Here is a 20,184-nt window from a genome sequence, read left to right on the forward strand (position 1 = left end):
GATTATTTAGGTTATTCTAGGTCCCTTTTGTGCTTCCATATAATTTTGGAATAAACTTGTCAATTTCTACCAAAAATTCCATTGGGATTTTGATAGTGGTGGTGTTGAATGTACAAATAAATTTGGGAAAATTACTATCTTAACAATATTGAGCAACTTAATATATTTAGTTAGGTCTTCTTTACTATGTCTTAGCAATGTTTTGTAATATTTAGAATAGAGGTCTTGCATATCTTTCACCATAAAGTTTTGATTTTTAAAAAATGACATTTGACCATATAATATGGCTTTTATACTTACTGGGGGTAGATTCCAAATCAAATAAAGAAATAAAGCTTCACTCATCCATTTTACCAATAAATATTCAAATAACCACTAAAAGAAAGGCAATAATAATTATTACTTATCCAATAGGCAGATCAAACTATTAGCTTCATGAAGGTAAGAGTGTCTTATTGGCTGGATTTGAACAACCCTTAACAGATTTTCATACCCACATAGGACTCTCATAGCAGCATTTTAAAAGACTCATTATGAGAGGACCCACAGATCCTCTGAAGGAAGTGGACTGCTCCTGTAGGACCCGGGAGACACCCCAAATACTGTGAGTGTCCCAACTTTGGAAGTGGGAAAGGGAGACCCTCATTTCCCAAACACACACCCCCACTGGAGAAGCTGAAGCCACAGCAAGACCTGCTCAAGGAGAGTCTGAGCTCAGACACACCTAGCCCTGCCCCCACCGGATGGTCTTTCCCTATCCACCCTGGTAGCTGAAGACAAAGAGCATATAATCTTGGAAGTTCTAGGGCCCTGCCCACCACCTGTCCCTCTCCATAATACTACAGCTGATGCTTTCTGGAAAGTGCCACTTCCTGGCAGGAGGCCAATTGGCACAAAAATAGAGCATTAAACCACCAAAGCTAAGGACTCTCATGGAGTCCATTCCAACCCCCTTCCCCACCCTCCCACCACCTCCACTGGAACAGGTGCTGGTATCCACAGCTGAGATGGTTCACATCACAGGACTCTGTGCAGACTACCTCCCAGTACCAGCCCAGAGCTGGGTAGACTCACTAGGTGGCTAGACCCAGAAGACAGACAACAATCACTGAAGTTTGGCTCACAGGAAGCCACATCCATAGGAAAAAGGGGAGAGTACTATATCAAGGGAACACCCCATGGACCAAAAGATTCTAAACAACAGCCTTCAGCTCTAGACCTTCCCTCTGACAGAGCCTACCCAAATCACAAGGAAACAGAAAACCAACCCTGGTAATATGACAAAACAAGGCTCTTCAACACCCCCCAAAAATCACATAAGTTTACCAGCAATGGATCCAAACCAAGAAGAAATTCCTGATTTACCTGAAAAAGAATTCAGGTTAGTTATTAAGTTAATCAGGGAGGGACCAGAGAAAGGCAAAGCCCAATGCAAGGAAATCCAAAAAATTATACGAGAAGTGAAGGGAGAAATATTCAAGGAAATGGATAGCTTAGAGAAAAAACAGTAAAACATTCAGGGAACTTTGAACACACTTTTAGAAATGCAAAATGCTCTGGAAAGTCTCAGCAATAGAATTGAACAAGTAGAAGAAAGAAATTCAGAGCTCAAAGACAAGGTTTCAAATTAACCCAATCCAACAGAGACAAAGAAAAAAGAATAAGAAAATGTGAACAAAGCCTTCAAGAAGTCTGGGATTATCTGAAACAACCAAACCTAAGAATAATTGGTGTTCCTGAGGAAGAAGGGAATTCTAAAAGCTTAGAAAACATATTTGGGGGAATAATCAAGGAAAACTTCCCTAGCCTTGCTAGAGACCTAGACATCCAAATACAAGAAGCATAAAGAACACCTGGGAAATTAATTGCAAAAAAGATCTTTGCCTAGGCACATTGTCATTGGGTTATCCAAAGTTAAGATGAAGGAAAGAATCTTAAAAGCTGTGAGACAGAAGCACCAGGTAACCTATAAAGGAAAGTCTATCAGATTAACAGCAGATTTCTCAGCAGTGAAACTAAGCATCATACATGAAGGAAAGATACAGTCATTTTCAGACAAACAAATGCTAAGAGAATTTGTCATTACCAAGCCACCACTACAAGAACTGCTAAAAGGAGCTCTAAATCTTGAAACAAATCCTGGAAACACATCAAAACAGAACTTCTTTAAAGCATACATCACACAAGACCTATAAAACAAAAATATGAGTTAAAAAGCAAAAACAAAAACAAAAACAAAACAAAAAACCAAAGTACACAGGCAACAAATAGCATGATGAATGCAACAGTGCCTCACATTTCAATACTAACAATAAATGTAAATGGCCTAAATTCTCCACTTAAAAGATACAGAACTGCAGAATGGATAAGAACTCACCAACCAAATATCTGCTGCCTTCGGGAGACTCACCTAACACATAAAGACTCACATAAACTTAAACTAAAGGGGTGGAAAAAGGCATTTCATGCAAATGGACACCAAAAGTGATCAGGGATAGCTATTCTTATATCAGACAAAACAAGCTTTAAAGCAACAGTAGTTAAAACAGACAAAGAAGGACGTTATACAATGGTAAAAGGCCTTGTTCAACAGGAAAATATCACAATCCTAAACATATATGCACCTCAAACTGGAACTCCCAAACTTACAAAACAATTACTAATAGACCTAAGAAATGAGATAGACAGCAACACAATAATAGTGGCGGACTCCAGTACTCCACACAGCACTAGACAGGTCATCAAGACAGAAAGTCAACAAAGAAACAATGGATTTAAACTATACCTTGGAACAAATGGACTTAACAGATATATACAGAACATTTCATCCACCAACCGCAGAATATACATGCTATTTAATAGCACATGGAACTTTCTCGTAGATAGACCATATGATAGGCCATAAAATGAGCCTCAATAAATTTAAGAGAATTGAAATTATATCAACCACTCTCTCAGACCAGAGTGGAATAAAACTGGAAATTAACTCTAAAAGGAACTTCAAAACCATGCAAATACATGGAAATTAAATAACTTGCTCCTGACTGAGCACTGAGTCAAAAACAAAATCAAGATGGAAGTTTAAAAATTCTTCTAACTGAACGACGATAATGACACAACCTATCAAAACCTCTGGGATACAGCAAAGGCAGTGCTAAGAGGAAAGTTCATAGCCCCAAATGCCTACATCAAAAAGACTGAAGGAGCACAAACTGACATTCTAAGGTCACACTTCAAGGAACTAGAGAAACAGGAACAAACCAAACCCAAACCCAGCAGAAGAAAGGAAATAACAAAGTTCAGAGCAGAACTAAATGAAATTGAAACAAATAAAAAATACAAAAGATAAATGGAACAAAAAGCTGGTTCTTTGAAAAGATAAATACAATTGATAGACCATTAGCAAGATTAACCAAGAAAAAAGAGAGAAAATCCAAATAACATCACTAAGAAATGAAACAGGAGATATTACAACTGACACCACTGAAATACAAAAGATCATTCAAGGCTACTATGAACCCCTCTATGCACATAAACTAGACCTAGAAGTGGTGGATAAATTCCTGGAAAAATACAACCCTCCTAGCTTAAATCAGGAAGAATTAGATACCCTGAACACACCAATAACAAGCAGTGAGATTTAAACAGTAATTTAAGAATTACCAACAAAAAAAGTCCAGGACCAGACGGATTCACAGCAGAATTCTACCAGACGTTCAAAGAATTGGTGCCAATCCTTTTGACACTATTCCACAAGGTAGTGAAAGAAGGAACCCTCCCTAATTCATTCCATGAAGCCAGCATCACCTAATGCCAAAATCAGGAAAGGACATAACTTAAAAAGAAAACTACAGGCTGGTATACTTGATGAACATAGATGCTAAAATCCTTAACAAAATACTAGCTAATTGAATCCAACAACATATCAGAAGATAATCCACAATGGTCAAGTGGGTTTCATACCAGGGATGCAGGGCTGGTTTAACATACACATGTCAATAAATGTGATACACCACATAAACAGAATTTAAAACAAAATCGCATGGTCATCTCAATAGATGCAGAAAAAGCATTCGACAAAAATCCAGCATCCCTTTATGATTAAAACTCTCAGCAAAATCGGCATAGAAGGGACATACCTTAATGTAATAAAAGCCATTTATGACAAACCCACAGCCAGCATAATACTGAATGGGAAAAAGTTGAAAGCATTCCCTCTGAGAACTGGAACAAGACAAGGATGCCCACTCTTACCACTCCTCTTCAACACAGTACTGGAAGTCCTAGCCAGGGCAATCAGACAGGAGAAAGAAATAAAGGGCATCCAAATCAGTAAAGAGGAAGTCAAACTGTCACTATTTGCTGACAATATGATCATTTACCTTGAAAACACTAAGTACTCCTCCAGGAAGCTCCTAGAACTGATAAAAGAATTCAGCAAAGTTTCTGATACAAGATTAATGTACACAAATCAGTAGCTCTTCTATACACCAATAGCGACCAAGCAGAGAATCAAATCAAAAACTCAGGAACTCAACCCCTTTTACAAAAGCTGCAAAAAATAAAATAAAATAAATAAATAAATAAATAAATAAAATAAAATACTTAGGAATACACCTAACTAAGGAGTCAAAAGACCTCTCCAAGGAAAACTACAAAACACTGCTGAAAGAAATCATAGATGACACAAACAAATGGAAACACATCCCATGCTCATAGATGGGTAGAATAAATATTGCAAAAATGACTATACTGCCAAAAGCAATCTACAAATTCAATGCAATCCCCATCAAAATACCACCATCATTCTTCACAGAATTAGAAAAAAAAATTCTAAAATTCATATGGAACCAAAAAAGAGCCCGCATAGCCAAAGCAAGACTAAGCAAAAAGAATAAATCTGGAGGCATCATACTACTTGATTTCAAACTAAACTATAAGGCCATAGTCACCAAAACAGCATGGTACTGGTATAAAAATAGGCTCATAGACCAATGGAACGGAGTAGAGAACCCAGAAATAAACCCAAATGCTTACAGCCAACAGATCTTCAACAAAGCAAACGAAAACATACAGTGGGGAAATGACACCCTTTTCTACAAATGGTGCTGGGATAATTGGCTAGCTACATGGAGGAGACTGAAACCAGATCCTCATCTCTCACCTTATATAAAAATCAACTCAAGATGGATTAAAGACTTAAGGCTAAGACCTGAAACTATACAAATTCTAGAAGATAACATTGTAAAACCCCTTCTAGACTTTGGCTTAGGCAAGGATTTCATGACCAAGAACCCGAAAGCAAATGCCGTAAAAGCAAAGATAAATAGCTGGGACCTAAGTAAGCCAAAGAGCTTTTGCACAGCAAAAGGAACAATCAGCAGAGTGAACAGGCAACCCACGGAGTGATATATATATCACAGAATATGATATATATGATATATATATATCATATATATCAGAATATATATATCTCATATATATCACAGAATATATATATCATATGTATATCACAGAATATGATATATATATATATATAATGGACATAGAAACCCCATGCTGTCAACAGACATTATAGAGTCCAATTCCCTTTGGTCTGCAACACTTCCATAATAAAATTTTCTCATCTGTCCTCCTTTTTAAAAGAAATATGAGGCTGGGTGTGGTTGCTCATGACTGTAATCCCAACACTTTGGGAAGCCAAGGCAGGAGGATCCCTTGAACCCAGTAGTTCAAGACCAGCCTGGGCAACATAACATAGCAAGACTCTCTGTATAAAAAATTAAAAATAGCCAGGCATGGTGATGCACACCTGTAGTCCCAGCTCCTCGAGAGGCTGAGGTGGGAGGATTGCTTGAGCCCAGGAGGTCCGGGCTGCAGTGAGCTGTGATCACAGAATATGATTGACATATATATATATATCACAGAATTAGAGAAAACAATTCTGAAATTCACATGGAACCAAAAAAGAGCCTGCATAGCCAAAGCAAGACTAAGCAAAAATCACATGGTCATCTCAATAGATACAGAAAAAGCATATATATATATATGATGGAATACTACCAGCCATAAAAAGGAATGAATTAACAGCATTTGCAGTGACCTGAATGAGATTGGAGACTATTATTCTAAGTGAAGTAACTCAGGAATGGAAAACCAAACATCGCATGTTCTCACTGATATGTCAGAGCTAAGCTATGAGTACACAAAGGCATAAGAACAATACAATGGACTTTGGGGACTTGGAGGGAAGAGTGGGAGGGAATGAGAAATAAAAGACTACAAATAGGGTGCAGTGTAGGCTGCTTGGGTGATGGGTGCACCAAAATCTCACAAATCACCACTAAAGAACTTACTCATGTAACCAAATACCACCTGTACTCCAATAACTTATGGGAAAAAAAAAAAAGACTCATTATGGCCGGATGTGGTGGCTCATGCCTGTAATCCCAGCACTTTGGTAGGCTGAGGTGGGTGGATCACTTGAGGTCAGGAGTTCAAGAACAGCCTGGCCAACATGGTGAAACCCCTTCTCTACCAAAAATATACAAATTAGCTGGGCGTGGTGGCACGTGCCTGTAGTCCCAGCTACTCAGGAGGCAAAGGCACAAGAATTGCTTGAACCCAGAGGCAGAGGTTGCAGTGAGCTGAGATCACACCACTATGCTCCAGCCTGGGCAACAGAGTGAGACTCTGTCTCAAAAAAAATTGACTCATTATATCTCTTAGCTAAATTTTACTTGTCCTTCAAGACTCAGCTCAAGTGGCACCTTGTCTAAGAAATTGTTTTGATGATAACCTGTTGCCCACTCAGAGCTGGTGCCTTACTATGTCTCTCATGGAACCCTACCCTGTGTTTACCTTTATCTTAACGTGTGATTACTTACACTGTGAGTAATAGAACGCTGAAGCATAGTGACTTCAATGCACACAAGTATACTCATTCATATAAAAAACTGTCTGGAAGGAGACAGACTGAAGCTGCCATGGCAGTTCCACAAGGTCATTAGGGACTCATCCTCTTCTCTTTCTTCTCCAGCATCTTTGCTGCATGATTTTCATCCTCAAGGTCACCTTTTGATTCAAAATGTCAGCTGGAAATGCTGCACTCTGGTCCACATTTCAGACACCAGAAGGGGCAAAAGGTAACAAAGGTGGCCTTCATTTTAAGCAGCCTTCCCTGATGTCCTTCGGAGCACTTCCACTCACATCTTATTGGCCAGGAACTAATCAAGGGACCACACCTTGGTAAAGAAGCTTGGGAGATGTCATTTTTATCCTGGGTAGCAACATTCCCAGCTAAATGCCATGCTTCTGCTACTACCGAAGGAGAAAATGGAGACAGACTAGCAACCAGCAGTTCCTGTTGACCTGCCCTTAATATGCCATACTATACTTGCCTGGTTTTCTGTCTTTGCTAAAAGAATGTGTGCTCCAAGTGCCTAGTGCAGTGCCCAGCACACAGTAGGGAGTCCAAAAACTTTAAAATTTACATGGAAGTTTATCACACATACATGAGTGCACTCAACTGTATATCTTGATAAATTTCCACATATGACTACACATATATAACCGCCACCCAGATCAAGCTGTAGACAATTTCCAGAAGGTTCCTTCATGCCCCTTCCCAGTCAACTCTCTTATTGATAGCACACTTTTCTGACCTCTCTCACCCCAAGTACTTTTGTCTGTTCATGAACTCCACATGAAGAAAAGCATATGGCACCTGGCATTTTAGCCAAACCAATGAATGATTTCTGGAAAAAGTGACCATCCATTCCAGATGTTCTGGGTTAGTCTTCACTTCAAATAAGTTGTTGTTATAAAAACTTACTTTTATAGTATTGGGTTTCTAATGGACATAGAAACCCAATGCTGTCAACAGATATTATAGAGTCCAATTCCTTTTGGTCTGCAACACTTCCATAATAAAATTTTCTCATCTGTCCTCCTTTTTAAAAGAAATATGAGGCTGGGTGTGGTTGCTCATGACTGTAATCCCAACACTTTGGGAAGCCAAGGCAGGAGGATCCCTTGAACCCAGTAGTTCAAGACCAGCCTGGGCAACATAACATAGCGAGACTCTCTGTATAAAAAATTAAAAATAGCCAGGCATGGTGATGCACACCTGTAGTCCCAGCTCCTTGGGAGGCTGAGGTGGGAGGATTGCTTGAGCCCAGGAGGTCCAGGCTGCAGTGAGCTGTGATCATACCACTGCACTCCAGGCTGGGTGACAGAGTGAGACCCTGTCTCAAAAAATAAATAAGTAAACAAATAAATAATAAATAAAAGAAATATGCCTTGAAATATCAGCTCCATCAAGAAGCCTTCTGCTGTAGTTCTAGGTGTGGCAGGGCAATCGATGTGCATTTGATGGGGATGGTGAGGACAGTAGGCCATAAACAAAGGCTGGCTGTGGAGCTGAGCAGGCTCCAGGCTGGCCATCTGGAACACCTGCAGCTGGCCCAGCGTGGGGCCGTGCGCCAGTCCAAATGGCCCAGCTGGAGAATTCTCTGCCTCTGACACCGCCGCCATTGGCAAGAAAGCATCAACGTCCTCGCTGGCTGTCAGCGCTTTCTCTATTGGTCAGAAACCGAAAAGTGGGCCCCAGGTTTGTTAATCAGGCTCAGCAGGATGTGGGGAAAGCTTGGCAGAAATGAAAGCAGCAGACAAAAGGCTGTCAGAGCTGGGTCTGATGGGAAGGCAGCGCTGCTTGGTAGCAGAAGCAGAGCATCTCCCTGACGTATGAAAATGACCCCATTCTTCCAGGAAGCCTCCCCAGAAAGTTTGACCTGTTGCAAGTCAGACTTTGGCTACAACCAGGAAGTTGATGGGGTGACACTGGGGAGGGAGGAGAGGGTATTGGGAAGGGAGGAGGGAGTTCACCAGGATGAGGAAGCAATGGTTCCATTCATGGGGGAGAAATGTGGACATGTGGGAATTAGGGGTGCTGTCTTCCCTCTTCCCTTCAGGACCGTGTGCATCAGCATGCCCCGATAGGTCCCCAGAGAACAGAGCTCAAGCCTCGTCCTCTAACACCAGAGGTGCCAGATGATCATTATGGGGCAGCTCAACCTATGACCCATAGTGGAGTGGTCAGTGCTGGGCTGGATCTTCTGTTCCAGGTGCTTCTCTTGACCTAGTCCTGAGACCTCTTCCCATTCTTCTTTCCTCCTTTTACCAAGTTAGCACCACAGGACCACCATTCAATTCAGCCTTGTAGGGTCAGGGTGGGATGACTCCCCTGAAGCCACTGCTCCCCAAAGGACCTGGCTGGGTTGTCTTCTGGGGGCCGCGCTACTCACCTGGCACCTTCTCCTTTGGACTCTTAAGCACAACAGCCTAGTTAATCCACACTGGAGGAACAGCGTGTAATGCCCCAAAGGGGACCCAGAGGGTCACAGCTCAGGGATATAGTTGGGGATAATGGGCACTTACCTTGTCTCAGAGGGGATTAGTACTCCTGTGGTCAACCACGGTGATTCTCTGCCCTTTTCTCACTGAAAAAGAGAAAAAACAATATTGAATCTCCATAAGAGCAACTGAATACACCACAGTGAGGATGCTGGAGGGAAAGGCTCCTTTGCCCTTTGTCTTTTGCCCTGCCCCAATGTATCTGGTGTCTCAAGGCCCCTCAAGCCCTGTTGTCGGCTGAAATATATCCTCCCAAATTCATACGTTGAAGTTCTAACCCCCAGCACCTCTCAATGTGACTGTATTTGGAGAAAGGACCTCTAAAGAGGTAACTTGGTTAAAATCAAGTCCTGTGGGAAGGCCCTTACCCAGTAGGACTGGTGTCCATGTAAACAGAGCTTGAAGAGACACTAGGGATGCACATGTGCAGAGAAAGGCCATGTAAGGATGCAGCGAGAAGGCAGCCGTCTGCAAGCCAAGGAGGGAGGCCTCAGAAGGACCCAGTCCTGCCAACTTCCAGCCCCCAGAACAGTGGGGAAATAAAGTTCTGTTGTCTAAGACACCCAATCCCGATAGTTTGTTATGGCAGCCCTAGCAAACTAATACAAACGCTATTTCCTCTATGAAAGTTTTCTTTATATCTTAATGAATTTGGTTACTATTATGACAGATCTCTAATGTTTTCTTAAAAAAAATCAAACAAATCCTTATAGCAGCAGTCCCTGGAAACCCACACAGAAAATTCTGTCCCACATTATCCCATTCAAATAGCAGTTCCTGATAAGAAATGATTCCCAACTGTGAGGAATCAGATCTAGGAGGAAGGACAAGTATGCTTTGACAAAACTCCCTACCCAACTTTGATTTACTACCTCCAAGTTGAAAGTCACAGCTACACAGTTTAACACAAACAGTGAAGCACTTGTGACATACTTCTTTATCTTCTGGTTTATTTATTTAGTTCTATCTGTTCAATTTGTCTCCCTGCTTTAGCCTGGGTTCCCAGAAAGCAGAACCTGCAAGAAGGGTTTGGGTGTGAGAATCTTATTGGAGAAAGTGATCCCTTACAGGGAGTAAAAGTGAAAGACGGGAGAAAAGCTGAGCTAGAGGGAGAGCCAATACAAGGATGCAGGGTGGACGTGGTCCTTTTTATGGGTGATTGCTTGCCTGTCCCCACAGGTCCATTTGGGAACTCATATGAAACACATTCAGGATCTTCCCCTGGGGAAAAAGGAGAAAAGCACTTATTTACTGGCTCCTAGCCACCATTGGTCAGTTTTGCTCTGTGGGGTGGGTGTTCACTTGTCTGCACTTCCTGACTGTGTATGCAGGGGCACTGAATGTGTTCCCATGAGTCCCACATGGCAGTGCCAGAACAACCTCTGGGCAGGAAGTGAGCAGTACAAGCGGGGCTGTCCTCAGGGAATACAGGGCCTTGGGCAAATATTCTTTATATATAAACAATCTGATTTAAAAATATATTACAAATTTCGGCTGGGTGTGGTGGCTCACGCCTGTAATCCCAGCCCTTTGGGAGGCCGAGGCGGGCAGATCACCTGAGGTCAGGAGTTCGAGACCAGCCTGGCCAACATGGTGAAACCTTGTCTCTACTAAAAATACAAAAATTAGACAGGCATGGTGGCGGGCACCTGTAATCCCAGCTACTCAGGAGGCTGAGGCAGGAGAATCACTTGAACCCAGGAGGCGGAGGTTGCAGTGAGCCGAGATGGCACCATTGCACTCCAGCCAGGGCAACAAGAGTAAGACTCCATCTCAAAACAAACAAACAAATATATATATAACAAATTCCATAGGCCTACATGAGATAGAGTGATTTGTCAATGAAGTTTTAGAGTCATGGGTAGGCAATAGATACTGACTTTGTTGTCCCATCAATACACATGAAGAGTTTTTGTAGTGTCCAGGCACCATCTCTTCCTATCCAGGACCATGAAGTATTCCCTTCCTGCTCATTACTGTTAAATGCACCATTCCTGACTAATCAGATCTTCCACTGAGAAAAAGGTAGCAATGACTGTCATTACTCACAATGCTGTGGTTCTTTAGAACCTATTTGTATTGAAATAATATGGCTCTTGCCTCTGCAGGTCCCTAATACCATAGATTTAATGATGTTTACATCATTACCCATAATGCTGCATCATCTTTTAAGCCACCTGTGGATAGGATACTGGTTTCCAATGGTTCTCTCAAAGGTTGTTAATGTGCTTCACTGATGATGACTATAAATGCAAGTCTTACTCAGAGTATGCAGGGGAATGTGAATAAGAATTCTTTTCTGAACATACATGGTAAATTTTCCCTTCTGAATTTTGTAATGTAAATATTGAACAGCATGTCTTCCAACCATGTCTTCCCTTCAACATGTCTTCCCTTTGACAGTAATCACTGCATCCTAGAATGTGATCTATTTCAATGCTGATTTCACTCCAGCTTTCCACACACCACCATCAAAATGGAGGACAGGTGAAAGGCCTGTCGGGGAGAGCTAGAAGAGCAGAACAGCTTCCACAGGGAACATTTGTCCTTCACTCAGCAGGGCTGCAGACTGACCAGGAGAGCATGAAATCACCACATCAATCAGAAGGGCCCACTGGCTAGGGGAACCAGAGTTCTAAAAGCCTTTAGAGGAGACAGAAAGGGCCATTCCTAGATAATTGCCTTCTTGGAACCAGCCACAATTGGGCTCCATATGTCCAAGTCCTGGAGCTCTTTGGGATGTCTGATTGACTTCTTGTATGGTGCATGAACCTGTGTGTGTGTGTGTGTGTGTGTGTGTGTGCACGCACACACATACCATGGGAGAAATTGGAACCTAGGTCCACGCAGGTCTCAGTCCATGTTCAATAGTACTTAGAAAATTTTAAGGAAGGAGTTGGGAGGGGTAGGCAGGTCCTGAGGCTCAGGTCGATGCCTGGGTCCTGCTTGCCTGGATCTAAGGGTGGTACCAGGTATAGGGCATGAGTTGGAGGCACCACAGTTAGGTTGGTCCCATAGGAAGCTGGCTGAGGCCCTTTAGAACAGCTCACTATAGCAATGGCTATAATAAGAGGCAGCGAGGCGTAGAGGATTTACAGTGATGCATAAGAAGGTCTGACAAACTCCCCCATGTGATTTTAAACTCCTTAAGGACTTCCATGTCTATTCTTTTTTTTATATGCCTCACAGCATATAGCATAGGCTGTGAGGATTTAATAAGTGCTAAATAAACGCATTTATTCTGTCAGTCATTTAAAAACTTTTACTGAGGTTCTGCCTCATATATGCAAAGAAACACTAGGCTTTGTGAAGAATACAAGGAAATACACAATCCAATCCCTGACTATGAGAACATTCAGTTGAAGAAAGGGGTTGTCAAACCTGAAATTATGACAAGAATCCATCCCTTCCCTAAGTGTTATATAGTGTCTAGTCCCTGGGACTCAATAAATATTTGTTGAATGAATTAATGTTCATATTAGGAGCTTTGGATTATCATGTCCAGAATATAGGCTCCCATTTGGGGGCTACAACGAAGTAAATAAATAAGCATTTATCAAACATCCTGGGCTGGGCACTGATTAGCACCTGAGAAGCAATAGAGAAGATTCGTGCCTGCTCAAAGCTGATAATCCCACTGGGGAAAGGAGGAAATCTACAGAAAACAATCAAAGAACCAGCAAAGGTATTATGGATCTGAGTCAAAGCAGGTGACTCAGACCTTAGGGTACACACCTGTGTGCCCCTCATAGCTCATCACACAAGTTGCATAAACACAAGTTTAGTTAATCAGGAAACAAAGATATAAAATCATAGATTACCTTATAGGAGCTTACACCCAGAGCCAGACCTTAGGGAAACAAATAGAATGTCTCTTTGGTGCTATCCTAACATCCCTCTAGGACCCTCTGAATTTTGCTATTCTAAGGTACTAAGACCCTCTTTCCAGCTGCTCAGAGCCTCTATACCAGTGTATCCCTTGGCTAACTCGGCCTGGGCAATGAATCATATCCTGAACCTATTTCCTACTTCTCCACACTCACCATCACATCTACCCACTAGAGCAAATATTCAGGGCATAAATCTATGTCCCCAGGTTGATGTCCTCAAACTTGGCCCAAATAAACTCTCCATATATATATTTAAAATTACCTACTTCCAACTCTTTCTTGTCGATCGGTGTGAGAATCTCTTGCTGATTAGTATCAAGTGACTGATGATACTTGCGTGAGTGCCTCTATTGCCTGCAGGTAAGACCTCCTCTTTCCATGCCTAGAGAATGCTGGGGAATATGCTGAATGCCTTTCACCTTACCCCGCAAGGCAACTGGGAGTTTTGAAACTAATGAGGCTGATTGTAGTCAGAGCCACTCTGAAAGGGCCACTCTGTGAATGTCACAGTTCTTAGATGTCTAGAAAGACGCTTCACAAAAATGATACCACCTTTTGCTTACAAAAGAAATCAGTACAGTTAACCCTTGAACAACATGGGTTTCAACTATGCAGGTCCACTTATGCACAGATTTTCTTCCACCTCTGCCACCCGAGACAGCAAGACCAACCCCTTCTCTTTTTCCCTGTCTTTAGCCACTCAATGTGAAAACGATGAGGATAAAGACCTCTTTGATGATCCACTTTCACTTAACGAATAGTGAATATATTTTCTCTCTTCCTTATGATTTTCTTAATAACATTTTCTTTTCTCTAGCTTACTTTATTGTAAGAATACAGTATATAATACCTATAACATACAAAATATGTGTTAATTGCTAGTTTATGTTATCAGTAGGTTTCTACTCACCAGTAGGCTATTAGTACTTAGGTGTTTGAGGAGCCAAAAGTTACTAGCCAGGCATGGTGGCACGCACCTGTGGTCCCAGCTACTTGGGAGGCTGAGGTGGAAGAATCACTTAAGCTCAGTGGTTGAAGCTGCAGTGAACGCTGATTGTGCCACTGTACTACAGCTTAATGACAGAGCAAGACTCCGTCTCAAAAAAACAAAAAGCCCCCCAAAACACAAAAGTTATATGCAGATTTTCAACTGCATAAGGCTGTTGGCACGCCGAACCCCACATGGTTAAAGAGTCAATTGTACTTAAATTCCACCATTAGAAATAATATATAAAGTGCTGATATCATTGGTAAGGCTAATCCAGGGATTTGTAATCTAAAAGTCATCTATAATCACGATCCTAGAAATCATCACATCTGGGGTTCTCAAGCCTGGCTTCACATCAGAACCTCCTGGGAGACTTTTAAAATACATTGATGCCTTAGCTCTGCCCCCAGATATTCTTATTTAACTGGCTGTTATGGATCCTGGATATTGGTAGTTTTAAAGCTTCCCATATTGTTCCAGTGTACAACCAAGACTGAGAATCACTGACCTAATCCCTCCTTGCCCCCACTCCTTGACATTATTCACGAGGAAATGAGAATTAGAGAAGAGTGACAGGAACATGCTCAAGTTTATAAAGCCAGGTAGTGCCAAAGCCAGCACTAGACCCTCAGCCCCTTGGTTCCTGCTCAGAATACCACCTTCTACTGCACAGCTGTAATGATGGATGAGAACGCTCTTCCTGAGTGCAGCTTCTCATAGAGAAGGGATGGGGAGAAGGTCCAAGGGTGCTGACACCTGGGAAAAGGAGAGGAGGAAGAAGGTACCCAAGGTGGAGAAACCACGGTCAGGTGTGCCCCACTTTACAAGAGCAGAGTGCAATGCTGGCAGGCAAGCATGTTCACATTCATTTGCACAGCCTCTACTGGGGGAAGAAGAAATTAGTTTAGTCCTAAGATTACACTCTGTGGTCATTGTTGCAGCCTCCACTGTTACCAGCTTTGTATCACTGTCAATGTTACCGCAGTCCCCAAGCCCAGGTACAATTCCCAGCTCTGAAAAGGCCGCACAGGGCCTGATCTGCTCCCTTCCCTTGTCCAGGGAAAATTGCAGTCGACACAAATACAGCCAATCCCAGGAGACAGTCATGCTGAAAGGGCCCTGTGTCCTAGAGGCTGCATATAATCCCCAATTATCCCCCAGTTTCCCCAGGGAGAGAATGGAGAGGTGAGGGCTTTCAAAAGCCAGCATCCCTTCAGTCTCCATTATGGGGAGATTCACACAGCCTCCTTTCTCCAAACAGCACAGAAGGTCACAGGGACACGGGGCAACAGAGGCAGCTCTTTCAGGCTGGGAAAACAGCCTTCCTCCCTGTCTCAACCCAACCAGAGAACCCCAGCTTTCTTTTTTAGCCATAGAAATGAAGATGGGAGCACTGCTGCAGAAATCCAGCATCACACGAGTTGCCTTCCAGCCAACTCCGTGGAGCATTGGTTAAGACCTACAGAGAAGTCCAAGCCAGGAGGTCTTGGTGTCATCAAAGACCGTTCTATGCTCTGTGCTCTGTGAACTCCTTTCTGACCACCACCCCTCACCCAGAGCCACTCAAGTCCTCTCTCAGCAGCACTGACTGTCCTCCCTGGTCATCAGACTCCACCTCAAGCTGTTCTCTGTCCTTGCCCTTGTGTCACTGCATGTGTCCGCCACACTGGCAAGTCCTCAAGGCAGGAAACACACCATCTTCTTGTCTAGCTTTGCTTCCCCACGTGGATTAACACAGTACTGAGCTCACAGGAAACCCAAGGCTGTAAATATTCATAGAATTCACTAATATATTGGGAGATAAGCTATTTCCTGGCCTCCAAATGTGAATCTCTGGGCTTTATTTCACCCTCTTTTTCACCCCTAGAAACACTTAAGTTTTAGCAATGCACATACAGCTCACGAAAAGCACTTATCCCTACATTCTACACGTATTTAGAGGAGGGTGTATCCTGCAGTATTTAAGAGTATGGTGTCCTAATGCTTGGATTTTGAATCCTAACTACCTGAGTTACTTTGGGCAAGTAATTTAATCTTTTCAAGTCTTGGGTTTCTCATCTGTAAAATGAAGATAATATTGGTGCCTAGCTCCTTGCGTTGCAGTGAAGATTAAAATAGGTACCGCAGGCCAGGTGGGGTGGCTGACACCCGTAATCCCAGAACTGTGGGAGGCTGAGGCAGGAGCATTACTCGAGCTCAGGAGTTCAAGACCAGCCTGGGCAAGACTCTGTCTCTACAAAAAATTAAAAAATTAGCTGGGCATAGTGGCAACGACCTGTGGTCCCAGCTACTTGGAAAGCTGAGGTGGGAAGATCACTTGAGCCCAGGAGATTGAGGCTGCTGTTAGCCATTATCGTATCAACGCTCTCCAGCTGGGCAACAGAGCGATCCACTGTCTCAGAACAAACAACAACAACAAAAAGACATACTGCAGGTAATATTCTTAGCATGCTCCCTGGTACATGGTAATTGCTAGATAAAAGTGAGGCACAGTCATTAGAGAAATGCAAATCAAAACCACAATGAGATACCATCTCACGCCAGTTAGAATGGCCATCATAAAAAGTCAGGAAATAACAGATACTGGAGAGGATGTGGAGAAATAGGAATGCTTTCACACTGTTGCTGGGAGTGTAAATTAGTTCAACCATTGTGGAAGACAGTGTGGCGATTCCTCAAGGATCTAGAACCAGAAAAACCATTTGACCCAGCAACGCCATTACTGGGTATATACCCAAAGGATTATAAATCATTCTACTATAAAGACACATGCACATGTATGTTTATTGCAGCACTATTCACAATAGCAAAGACTTGGAACCAACCCAAATGCCCATCAATGACAGAGTGGATAAAGAAAATGTGGCACATATACACCATGGAATACTATGCAGCCATAAAAAAGGATGAGTTCACGTCCTTTGCAGGACATGGTTGAAGCTGGAAACCATCATTCTCAGCAAACTAACACAGGAATAGAAAACCAAACACTGCATGTTCTCACTCATAAGTGGGAATTGAACAATGAGAACACATGGACACAGGGAGGGGAACATCACACATCGGGTCCTGTTGGGGGTTGGGGGGCAAGGGGAGGGAGAGCATTAGGACAAATACCGAATGCATGTGGGGCTTAAAATCTAGATGACGGGTTGATAAGTGCAGCAAACCACGATGGCACATGTATACCTATGTAACAAACCTGCACGTTCTGCACATGTATCCCAGAACTTAAAGTATAATAAATAATAAAAAATAAAAATTAAAAAGTGAGGCATAATTATTGATATTTATTGAATACCTACATATCTTTTGGCTGGCATGGCGCTGTGCATATGAAGGGCGAAAAAGCAAATGTGTGGTGTTAAGATTCATAATCTATTGGGAGGAAGACCTTTAAAAAACCCCTACATAGTATTCTTACCACTGCAATGTAGAGATACAGACAGGGTATTTTGGGGAGTACAGAGCAAGAAACCCAAGAAGACTTCCTGAAGGAAGTGACAACTGAGTGTGAGATGAACAGAGGGCTAGAGATGGGGTGGGGATCGCATTTTAGCCAAAGGAAACTAGGTGAACCAGGGTTTACGACAACCAGGGGCAAGAACCATCCCATTAAGTGTGTGTAAGGCAGTAGGAGAACTGATTTTTTGATATTGCTGGAACATTAAACTGAAGACAGGACGTAGTAAGACCATGAGATCCTGCAGCTACCTCTTCCTTTCCCCCATCACCAGTGTTGGTCAACAGAGGCGCCTCAGAGTGAGAGAAGCGGAAGAGAGTACCTCCTTGGTGTCTGCCATCCATTTCCTTTAGGAAGCATGTGCCAGAGGATGACAAGGACCTGACGATAGAATCTGCCTTACATCTGAGCCCTGCACTGAAGCACTGCCATCCATGTGAGCCCTGCACCAGGGCGAACTTGCAGGATTGAATGGCAAAACCCACGGCTCAGAGAGCCCCTCATCTGGGATCACCACCTCCAACCAGGAGGCAAGCTGGGCAAAGGTGTGGAAGAGAGTCTGTGCCCCATGTGAGCCTCCTGCCTCCTTGCCTCCTCACAGGCCTGTCCCTGGAGTGCAGTGGTCACTGATCCTGGTCGCCACAGACCTCGCCACGCACCACACGGAGGGATGAATTCAACAAGTGGAAGGACCTGCTTGGTGTGGCAGGAATTGCCCTTTTATGCTCTTACTCAGGGGGCGGGGCCACATCTGCATGCCAGGATCTGCTCCCATGACCATCTAAGGAAATTCTCCCTCACCAAGGTCATATACTTCCTGGGTCTATTGTGCTGCCTTATGGGGCCTGCTGCTGCCAAGGGGAGTGATGGGTACTTGCGGTTGGTGCAGGAAGGAGGTTGGAATCCACGACACACCTCTTACAAAACCCACACATTAATGATCTCTCCGAGCCTTGGTTTTCTCTTTTGTGAAATGGAAATGATAATACACATCACACAGGGGTTTCCTGAGGATCCAATAAAATAATGCATGCATGAAACTTGGCACATATTAAATGTGAGGAAAGGCTAGTGACTATTGATGTTGATGTTGTTCTTCCAAGGATAAGTGCTGTAATCCAGTTCATGAGTTTCACTTTGTGCTGTGTCTCAGGTACTCTGACAGGTATGGGGTGTTCTGAGGCACAGATGACCTAGCACTTGTCCTCAGGGATTTTTAGTTTGGTGGTGGAAGGAAATAAGTAAAAGGATGTCACACTTTGAGGTATAAGTACTGTTGCAGGGGCAAACACAGGAGATGTGGGAGCCCAGGAGGGAGTTTAACACCATGTGGGGCTGGGGAGGAGGCAGGCAGTTTTTGGAGGATGCAGCTTGTGAGTGGAGTCCTAAAAAAACAGGGGGTGTAAAGCCCAGTGAAGGAGTGGGAGAGAGGGAAGAAATGCATCCTGGCTCAGGGGGAACATTCCAGGTAGTAGGAATGAGGGCAGGATTAAGTATTCTGGCAAGCCATAGGCTGTCCTGGCAATAATGAGGAAAATATGGTTTGGTGAGCAGGGTCCATCTGATATGAAGGCTATGTCAGAACAGCAGTTTTTGATGGCTTATCTTTAGTGAGTGTGGCAGGCATGCTGGCTGCCTGCTAAATATCCATGCTCCTTCTTCCTCACCAACAGGACTCCACATTCTTGAATATGACAAATGCCCAGGTAAAAATCCATTTCCCAGCCTCTCCCCAGCAAACAGGGATGGACAGTGAAGCGTGTGTAGATTTTTTTAAAAACTTTTTTGGTTTTGAGACAGGATCTCACTCTGCTGCCCAGGCTGAAATGCAGTGAAGTGATCACGGCTCACTGCAGTCTCAACCTCCCAGGCTCAAGTGATCCTCCCGCCTCAGCCTCCAGAGAAGCTAGGACCACAGGCATGTATAACTATGCCTGGCTAATTGTTTATTTTTATTTTTGTAGAGATGAGGTCTCACTATGTTGCCCGGGCGGGTCTCAAACTCCTAGCCTCAAGCAATCCTCCCACCTCAGCCTCCCAAAGCACTAGGATTGCAGGCGTGAACCATTACACCTAATCTTTTTTTTTTTTTTTTTACTTTTTATAATAAAAAAAGCCCAAACATATACAAAAGTACAGAAAATAGTGCAAGAACCTCTATGTATTCTTCACATAGTTTTATAGCTATCAACTGTCAACTTGGTGTGGCAGGAATCAACATTTGCCATTCTTGTTTCATCGGTCCTTCCACTTGTCTTTTTTTTTTCTAGATTATTTTAAAGCACAGACCAGACATTATATTATCTCCACCCATATATATTTCAGTGTGTCTCTCTAAGAGATACTTTCTTTTTTAACGTAACCACAATGCTAATATCATACCTAACAAAATTAACAATAATTCCTTAATATCATCTAATATGCAGTCT

The 20,184-nt window shown here is 42.9% G+C and overlaps 1 long non-coding RNA gene across 1 annotated transcript in view; it reads right to left on the reverse strand.

The window, feature by feature from the left end:
• LOC117976793 (uncharacterized) overlaps positions 1-20,184 on the reverse strand; it is a 78,843-nt gene that overhangs the window by 46,338 nt on the left and 12,321 nt on the right. The window contains exon 2 of the long non-coding RNA XR_004667560.3: positions 9,439-9,500. This is a non-coding gene — a long non-coding RNA (uncharacterized LOC117976793). The remainder of the gene's footprint in view (positions 1-9,438; positions 9,501-20,184) is intronic.

This window comes from Pan paniscus, chromosome 17 (genome assembly GCF_029289425.2).
Source record: "Pan paniscus chromosome 17, NHGRI_mPanPan1-v2.0_pri, whole genome shotgun sequence".
Lineage (NCBI taxonomy): Eukaryota > Metazoa > Chordata > Mammalia > Primates > Hominidae > Pan > Pan paniscus.